At 47.3% G+C, this 10189-nt stretch overlaps 1 protein-coding gene across 1 annotated transcript in view; it reads right to left on the bottom strand.

The window, feature by feature from the left end:
* HNF1A (HNF1 homeobox A) overlaps positions 1–10189 on the bottom strand; it is a 215194-nt gene that overhangs the window by 131601 nt on the left and 73404 nt on the right. The gene's annotated exons all lie outside the window — the stretch shown is intronic.

Raw genomic sequence — 10189 nt, 5'->3', positions numbered from 1 at the left:
CGTTGCCTTTTTCCTGGCAACCCATTTGGCTTGAACGGTCCCTTAGGAATTCACCCCCCCTTCCTCTGAACGTGTTGGTAAGCCCCGAGATCGACCAATCACAAAGCTACAGCGCGGCTGATGAGCGCAGGTAATGATGGGGATTTAGCGCCAGAAGGAAGCCGGAAGCCGGCGCTTGGGCCCTCGGAGGCCTAGTTGTAGTCATGGCAACCGACTCCACTCCTCCACCAGCCAGTTTTTATAGTCCTGTAGACTCTTGAGTGTTAGACTCTTGACTGACATGAGTTTGACCAAACTGCGGGAGGCAGTGGAAGACAGGAGTGCCTAGCGTCCAGGGGGTCACGAAGAGTCGGACACGACTAAACGACCAAACAACAACAGATGACAGGACTCTTGGAACTGATCTCAGAAAGTTAAATTGTTAGAACGATTATACCTTAGAACTACTGTATTTTTTGCTCTATAAGACTCACTTTTTCCCTCCTAAAAAGTAAGGGGAAATGTGTGTGTGTCTTATGGAGCGAATGCAGGCTGCACAGCTATCACAGAAGCCAGAACAGCAAGAGGGATTGCTGCTTTCACTGTGCAGCGATCCCTCTTGCTGTTCCGGCTTCTGAGATTCTGAATATTTTTTTCTTGATTCCTCCTCCGAAAACTAGGTGCGTCTTGTGGTCTGGTGCGTCTTATAGAGCGAAAAATACGGTATTTTTAAAAGTATGCAGATTAAACCAGCTGCAGCCCCTAACTACCTGGGAATAAACCCGATTGAATTCAATGGGACTTCTGAGCAATGGTGGTTAGAAGTTTATAGGAGGAGGTTTCATTGAACTCAGTGGGACTTCCAAGTATCCATGCACAAAATTGCACTTTTAGAACAGGAGTAAAGCCCATTGAGGCTTCATGTGGGATCAGTGTACAAAATAGCCAAATAAGTAAAGGTAAAGGACCCCTGGATCCCAGTCAAAAGTGACTGGGATGTGGTGCTCATCTCACTTTCACGCCAAGGGTGCCGGCGTTTGTCCACAGCTTTCTGGGTCATGTGGCCAGCGGGACTAAACCGCTTCTGCTGCAACGGGACACCGTGACAGAAACCAGAGGGCACGGAAAAGCTGTTTACCTTCCCATCGCAGCGGTACCTATTTATCTACTTGCACTGGTGTACTTTCGAACTGCTAGGTTGGCAGGAGCTGGGACAGACCAATGGGAGCTAACCCCGTCGTGGGAATTCGAATCACTTACCTTCTGATCGGCAAGCCCAAGAGGCTCAGTGGTTTAGACCACAGCACCACCCACATCCCCTAGCCAAATAATGCAGATATGGGGTTAAAAAGGTAAAGGTAAAGGGACCCCTGACCATTGTATGCAGCAGTGTACTCAGAGGAGAACTTTCGGGAATGGAGCAGCTGAACAGGAATGGCTGGTCACTGGCAACACCCAGGAATGTCACAATAGTTTGGTAAATGGGCTGTGCATACTGGAAAGCAGAGCTGCAGGGCAGGTGGAAGTAAATTGAGGAGATGCCGGGAGTGCAAAAATGCCAAGATTATGCCTCAGCTGTGTGTGAATGCCCTAGGCTAGGGACAAGCACTGCCAGTACAGTGGTACCTCGCAAGACGAATGCCTCGGAAGACGAAAAACTCGCAAGACAAAAGAGTTTTTCGTTTTTTGAGTTGCTTCGCAAGACGATTTTCCCTATGGGCTTGCTTCGCAAGACGAAACGTCTTGCGAGTTTGTTTCCTTTTTCTTAAAACCGTTAATACCAGGGTGCATCCGTGCTTCGCAAGACGAAAAATCCGCAAGACGAAGAATCTCGCAGAACGAATTAATTTCGTCTTGCGAGGTACCACTGTATTTTGGGAGGAGGAGGAGGAGGAGGTACTGTGACAGCTTGTAGGCTAGGTGGAACTCCAAATTCCAAGCTGAGAAGAGCCTGCCTGTTCTGATCTCCATTAACCACATGGATCCACTGATGCAATTCAAAGGGGGTGACATAAAGTAGCAAGGGACATCAAGAATGGAACTGCAAGAATCATATCCGAGGCAACTCTAGATCTTTCAGTATGCAGGTCAGTAGGACTCAGTGGGGTGGAGAGACACCAATTTCAATTTGCCCCAGAGCAACAACAACAGAAATCTGAGGGCGGAAACAGTGATAGCCTTACACATGCACATTTTCACAACTAGACTGAGCTCCATGATATTACATCCCTGTGATTTGCCTTGAATCCCACCATATTAGATAATCAATTTCCAACATCCCATTTTGGGGCCAGGTGCCGTGGCATCTCAGCTTTAGGGGTTTCTCAAGGGACAGATTATCTAGATTCACTTCAATCTGATTTCAGGCTTTGTTATGAGATGAGACTGCTTTCGTCACCTTGGTGAATGACTTATGCTGGGAATTGGACAGAGGATGACCCTGTTGGTTCTGCTGGATCTCTCAGTGCCTTCAATTCCATGGAGCATTGTGTCCTTCTGGGCCACCTTGCTGGAATGGCACTTGGAGGCACTGTTTTACAGTGGCTCCTTTCCTTCTTGGAGGGCTGAACCCAGAAAATGGTGCTGGGGGACTCCTGTTTGACATCTTGGTAGCTTGCCTGCATGGTCCCTCAGGGTTGTGTTCAGTCCCCCAAGCTATTTAACATCCACATGAAACCACTGGGAGAGGTGGTCTGGAGTTTTGGGGTTCGGTGTCACCAGTGTGTTGATGACACCCTGGTGCTCTAAATCCAATGAAGCTGTCTCAGTTCTAAACCAGTGTCTGCTATCAATAATGGCCTGGATGGGAGTAAAATTCAATCTTAATCCAAACAAGACAGAGGTGCTATTGGTCGTTTGGAAGACAGACCAGGGAATAGGGATTCAGCCTGTGCTAGATGGGGTAGCAGTTTGGGTGTGCCGGACTCAGTTCGGAGCCTGGATGCCCAGGTTGCTGTGTTGGCCAGGAGTTCATTTGCACAGTTGAAGCTAGTGCGCCAGCTGCGCCTGTTTCTCCAGATGTCTGATTTGGCCACAGTGACACACACCTTAGTTCCATCCCATTTCGATCGCTGCAGTGTGGGGCTGCCTTTAAAATGTGCTCAGAAAGTTCAAATTAGCTCAGAGAGCTGTAGACAGATTATTGACTGGCACTGGTTACAGCAGCTCCACTGCCTACTGGTCTGTTTTCTGGCACAATTCAAAATGCCGGTTATGACCTGTAAAGCCCTGTATGACTTTGGTCCAAGCTATCTGAATGACCATATTCCTTCATAAAAACATGCTGAGACTCAGGGATTTTGGGGGGGAGTCCCTTCTCACATGCACATTTGGTAGGGATGCGGGAGAGAGCCTTCTCTGTGGCTGCTTCCAAACTTGGCAAATCCCTAGAGGTGTTAGACTGGCTCCCTCCTTGTTGTCCTCCTTGTTTCGTTCTGCTTTTAATGAGGAGGCTGGTGCCTTGCTGTTTTTGTTGTGATTTTCTGTATGTTTTAAATAGATATTATACAGTTTTCATTTTATTAATACTTAATTGTTTTTCAATGATTGTTACCCCCCCCCCAATATGTTTTAGCTGTTCTTATTTTATCAGTAAAATGCAGGATATAAATAAATATATTCCAATAGTTATTATTATAGTTCAAACACAGATTTAAGCAAGCTCAGAGGAAAACATAAGCCCCCATTTATGATACTATTTTTCTCAGGCGACAAAATCGTTTCTTTCCACCATCTCTGAATAAGTAGAAAAGCCGCATAGCAAATTGACAGGCTGGGTATAGATTTCCCCTGTGTTTCAGTTTGGGTGTTTTTGGTTTGTGCGTCACTAATTACTAGCCAAAGGAAAAAGTATTTGCTACTGTAGCTTCTGACATAAATTTCATAAAAAATTAAATTGCCGGAAAACCGAAACCCTGGAGGGGGACTGGAAAAGCCCCCAACTGATTCACATCAAGGTGATCTCTCTCCTGCCTTTCTTGAAAGCTCTGCGGCCACTTTGCAGTCTGCAAACTCTTGTTAAAGTAAGATGCCAGTTTGCAGACTTAGTGCAGAAAGTATTGATGTGATGTGTAGAGATATTTCCTGTTCTGATTAATTCAAGGGGGTTCGGGAAGCTTCTCTGAGAAAGAAACAAGCAGAAGGTTCATGATGTTTGGGTTATTCCTTCTGTGCCGCGAGTTCGGGGGTGACTGAGCCAGTGAGACACTGAGGCAGCCGGCTGGCTCCGCCCTCCTGCGCACCAAGGACTGGGCAATCGGGGGGGGGGGGGGACGCCAGGCAGATCTTTGCAGCCTGGTGCCACATATGCTTAAGACAGCCCTGGATGGAGCCTCTATTTTTACAGCTACTAAACAGTGTATAGCAGTGGAATGATACTGCAATCCTATACATGTCTACTCAGTGATAAGGCCCACCCCCCTATGTTCCTGCCACTGGGAAAAGATCAGGATAAAATATATTGTACATCAAGAGGATTATGATCAATTAACCACCCTTCACCCTAAGGGTCCTAGGACTGGTTAGAACATTAAAACACAATTTCAAAAAAGTTTAAAACAACTCACAATAACAAAACTAAGGTGGCTCCTAAAAATATGCACCTCAAGTGCCGAAAGCATATTCAACATCCACTGGAAGCTGCATAACGAAGGTGTCAGATGCACCTCCATGAGGAGGGAGTTCCACATTAGGGAAATGGTGCCTTGTGATGTCTTTTTATTTATTTGCACCCCATCTTTCTGCAGCGGAATTCAAGCCAGCCTCACACAGGGCCCCCAGACAGGTCTCCCATCCAGGCACTGATCAGACCCAGACCTGCTTAGCATCAGCGAAGGTGTTGCTGTGGCAGGTGCTTTCAAACAATGCACTTCTCTCCCTGCTTCAACAGACAAGGTGATCCATAGGCTAACTCAAGCCCAATCAGGCCCTTCTTCTGGTGAACTTAATTGGTTCTTTTGGTGGCGGGGGGCAGCCAATTAAGAGGGAAGGGAAGTTGGGAGGTGAGAGTGGAAAGTGAAGCAGTGCACTTAATGCTTCCTTCAGTGACATTCTGGTTTCAAAGAGATGTTTGATCTTTGACTTTTCAGACTCTCCAGTAAATTATTCAGCAGCATTTCCAAAGTCTGCGGGGAATGCCCTAAAAGCTGAGTCGCTTTAGTGAAAGGAAGCCTCCACAAGAGCCAAAGCATTTATAATGAAGCTGCCTAGGCAGGTGCAAGTTGAGCAGGAGAGCGTTCCCTAATGTACCTTTTCATTCAATTTGGGCAGCTGGTACTCGAAATGCACAGACTGGGTGCTTGGTGGCGCTGTGGAGTTATAAATCCCACTCAATTGCTCCGTGCCCTCTGCAGATTTCGGAAGAAAGGCTTTAGCAATCACTTGTTCAAGGCATGTTGTTGTTTTTAATCAAGCAAGCAAGCAACCTCCAAAGAAGATGGTCCTAAAGCAGTCTTGCATATCCTAGTATATGCAGCAAAACCCATGTCATATTGGGATGTGGGAAATGGCTCAAGTTTGCAGAAGCAAGCCCCTCCAGGTTTGCTCAGATCCTGGTACAAAGTTAGTCAAAGCACACTTATTCCCAGAAGGAGGGAGACCTACAGCGAGGCAGATTTAGGACCCCAGTGAAGGTGGCAGAGTTGCGATCTTCAAAAAGAAAAGATCTTCCAGGTATCAGGCATTCATTGGTATAAGTCCATGGCCCCACAGCCCAGCCCCTACACAAATGACAGCCCAAATAACAACATTTTATGGGGAGAGCAGCAGACAGACCTGGCACCAGCACCTATTCTGACATAGACACTCAGGAGCTTCTACTGGTCACTAGAACATCATTTCTGACATATTTTAAAATTATGAAAGCAACCAAGCATGTACACAGGAGCACAGGAGGTGGTTTTTTTACTGAATCAGACCTTTTGTTCACTTAGATCTGTATTGTTACAAAAGTTGGGTCCCTCCCCCTCTCTGCTGAGCGGTAGCAAGAGGCCATAGGGGGTTTCAGACATTCACCCAGGGTCTGTGTTCCTTTGCAGAACTGAGACACAGCGGAGACTGTCGTAGCTTTAAGAAATATGGTTTATTCACCTATTTACACCTTCATTCTTCATGGAGGGAGTCCAGATCTTACAGCATGGTCCTTTCAAGAGGGGTTTGTCTCCTACAGCAGTGCAGCCAGCCTTCAGCCAGCCTGCCCAAGATGGAGCCCAGTCTTTCTTCTTCCTTCTTCTTCCCAGAACACCCTGCTAAGGAACTCTCTTTTCCTGTCACCTCACACTCAGTTACTTACAAACTCCCCGTCTCTGTTCACAACTCAGGGCAAGGGGGTGCCCTGCATTTCCTTGCGTTTCCAATGGCTTTCAGTTGCCCTCTATTGTTTCTTAATGACCCTGGCTTGACTAGGTCATTTTGCACAGGCAGCTTCTATTTCTCCCTTCACATTCCAAATTCCACATTTATTAATTTATAGGGTTTAGTGGGATCCCACCCCCAAAAAAATCTATAACAGTTTTGTCTACAATAACAGGCAGTGACTCTTCCTCTCTCATAGGGCTAGAACCTGTAGACATCCAGTTATGCTGAATGTTGGAAGATTGACAAAAGAAAGGACTGCTTCACCCTACAGAAGGCAGTGATGGCTACAAACTTGGATGACTTTAAAAAGAGGATTAGACAAATTTATGGAGGAGAAGGCTATCCATGGCTACTAGCCCTGGTGCCTGTGTGTTACCTTCATGGTCAGAATCAGTTATGCTTCTGATTTCCAGTTGCTGGAAACCACAGGAAGGTACATTGCTTTTGTGCTTGGATTCTGGTTGCTGGTTTACCAGAGGCATCTGATTGGGCACTGTGAGAACAGGATGCTGGACTAGATGGGCCATTGGCCTGATCCAGCAGGCTCTTCCTATCTTCTGCTGCCCCTTTGCCAGTGTTGAAATAAGGCTCAGCTGCCCGTGCCGCCAGTTTCTCCACGTGGAATGAAGGTGGCACCATCTCAGGCAGCAAAAAATCTCGGGCCGGCTGGCCAGAGGCAGGCCTTGTTAGGGCTCATTTGCACTGATTACAGCCAATCCTCACTAATCCCTGAAGATTTCTCAGTTTAAGCTGTGACTAGTCCAGGTCGGCCACGGGGCTTTGAAGCACTTAAACGCGGCTGGGGTGACAGGTCAGTGGAACAAGTTATTAGCTGAGAAAGGGAAATTAAGCCCCAGCAGTCCCCCAGGGTGAAGGAGCAGCTCAACGTGTGTTATGAAGGCCTGTTACTTGATGAATATTTTTGTGCTGTGTTTGTGTTAAATCAGTGTTTGATTCTGTTGTTCATCCTTTGCAATACTCAGGGCTCTTTAAGGGCGATGCATAAATAAAATTAATAATAATAATAATAACAGCAGCAGGAACAACCTTGCAGCTGAAACAATGCTCTTTCGTTGCCCTCTCAATAATGGTCCACATTTTGACATACAGTGGTACCTCAGGTTAAGTACTTAATTTGTTCCGGAGGCCGTACTTAACCCAAAACTGTTCTTAACCTGAAGCACCACTTTAGCTAATGGGGCCTCCTGCTGCCACTGCGCCGCCGGAACACAATTTCTGTTCTCTTCCTGAAGCAAAGTTCTTAACCTGAAACACTATTTCTGGGTTAGTGGAGTCTGTAACCTGAAGCGTATGTAACCTGAAGCGTATGTAACCCGGGGTACCACTGTAATAGATTCTCTTGGGGAAGTGCCATAGCTCAGTGGTAGAGCATCTGCACTGCAGAAGGTCCCAATTCCCAATGGCAGGTAGGGCTCCTTGCCCAAAATCCCAAAGAACCACTGCCAATCAGCATAGAAAGTACTGAGCTGAATGGACCAGCTGTATAAGGCAGCTTCCTGTGAAGTCTTAAGTAGCCAAATTACCTGCCAGCAACTTGGGAGCTGTAAACGGGTTGCCACCTTTTCAGTGGGTCACTGCAGCTGTGCTTTGAACAGCAGCTTAATATGTGGGCATCAGTAATAAGTGATGGTGTTTCTCTCTGTTGTTTTTCGATGCCTAAATTGTCTGTGTCCCTGTGAATGGGAGCCAAGCCCATCGCAGCCTATCAACTTAAGGAAGAGGTGGTGGAACTGATGCTGGGATTCACCAGGAGAGCGACCAAGTCTGCAACAGAGCTTGTTAGCGATGTAGCCTCCTGCATAGACTACTAGACAATGTGTTCCTGTGCATGCTGCTGGAATACAACACTCATAATCCCTGACCATTGGCCATGCAGGTGGCTGGGGATTCGGGGTACAGCAACCAAACCTGCAGGGTCACAGTGAGTGAGCCAGTGTGGTGTAGTGGTTAAGAGCGGTAGACTCGTAATCTGGTGAACCGGGTTCGCTTCCCCACTCCTCCACATGCAGCTGCTGGGTGACCTTGGGCCAGTCACACTTCTCTGAAGTCTCTCAACCCCACTCACCTCACAGAGTGTTTGTTGTGGGGGAGGAAGGGAAAGGAGAATGTTAGCCGCTTTGAGACTCCTTCGGGTAGTGATAAAGCGGGATATCAAATCCAAACTCTTCTTCTTCTTCAAATGCTGCCAGTCACTCTGAATGTTGAACTATCAGCACTGCACACTCCACAGCGCCTCTGTATCCTGTTTATTGCTAACATGCTTAGCCACCGCATCGCCTTAGCTCCTCTGGATTTGTGCTAGTGACCTACAAGTGAAAGGCTCAGAGGCCTCTGTTCCTGATCTTGCACCACTGTGGTTAAATCAGCGTGAGTCATAGAATCATAGCTGAAAGCCATCTCAAAAGTTAGCCCTCTGCCAGAACTGGACATTTTATTTTGGTTTTTTAAATTTTATTTGTATTTTTTTATCTATTGTTGGTGTTATCGCTGTTGCTGTTGCTGTTATTGTTATCTTTATATTTCATCTTTCCTGCAAGCAGCTCAAGGTGACAAACGTAGCTCTGTGCCCATTTCTTTACAACTTGATAAAGTAAAGGGACCCCTGACCATTAGGTCCAGTCGTGACCGACTCTGGGGTTGCGGTGCTCATCTTGCTTTATTGGCCGAGGGAGCTGCCGTACAACTTCTGGGTCATGTGGCCAGCATGACGAAGCCGCTTCTGGCAAACCAGAGCAGCACATGGAAACGCCGTTTACCTTCCCGCCGGAGCGGTACCTATTTATCTACTTGCACTTTAACGTGCTTTCAAACTGCTAGGTTGGCAGGAGCAGGGACCGAGCAACGGGAGCTCACCCCGTTGCGGGGATTCGAACCGCTGACCTTCTGATCAGCAAGTCCTAGGCTCTGTGGTTTAACCCACAGCGCCACCCGCGTCTCATTTACAACTTGATAGAAGTTTATAAAATCACACATGGCATGCAGAAAGAGGCTAGAGGAAAGTTTTTCTCCCTCTCTCATAACATTAGAACTCACAGGCGTTCAGTGAAGATGAATGATGTGAGATCCAGGACAGATGAGAAAGTTCTTCACAGAGTTAAGCTATGGTATTTGCTCTCACAGGAGGCAGTGAGGACCACTCATGTGGATGCCTTTAAAAGAGGACAAAGTCATGGAGGAAAAGGCTATCGGCTATCAGTGGTTAGTAGCCACCATGGTAATGCTCTGACTCCATTGTTGGAGACCATAACAGTTCTGAAAACTAGTTGTGGGAAGCCACAGGAGGGGCAGAGCGCTGATGAGCTCAGTTCCTGCTTATGGGCCTCCCATTGACCCATCCAGTTGGCCACTGTGTGACTTCCGGGTTGGCGCCTCCAGCAATGGCTGAATTCCTCTGATCGGGAGGAATTTGCTTCGTGGAAATCAGGGTCTGGCCACCACGGCGAAGGCGGGGACCCACTAAAAATCACAGGCGGGAGAAGCCTGTGAACGTGGGATTCGGCTGGCACCTTTTGCGCCTCCCCTACTCACAGGGAAACCCGGTTTCGGGGATCCGGAGTGATGTGGGGTGAGTGGCGCGGTGCTTCGAATTGACTGCTTCTTTCACGGAGTGAAGCCGCATTGCTGTTGCCGGAGAGCGCTGACCTTTTCCTGTGGACAATTTGATCTTAAAACAACTACCCGTGAGTAGAACGGAAAATTGGATTTTTAAACGTCTTAATTTGGCACCGAAACGGGGAGGTTTCAAACAGGAAGTCCGCCTTCCCCTTTTGTAAATAGACTGAAGCAAAGAGGCTGCAAGCTAAAGTCTTGGAAAGTCCTCTGTAAAGGGTTAAAC

This window comes from Podarcis filfolensis (assembly GCF_964270895.1).
Source record: "Podarcis filfolensis genome assembly, chromosome: 16".
NCBI classification, from domain to species: domain Eukaryota; kingdom Metazoa; phylum Chordata; class Lepidosauria; order Squamata; family Lacertidae; genus Podarcis; species Podarcis filfolensis.
This window is presented reverse-complemented; position numbering and strand designations above follow the sequence as displayed.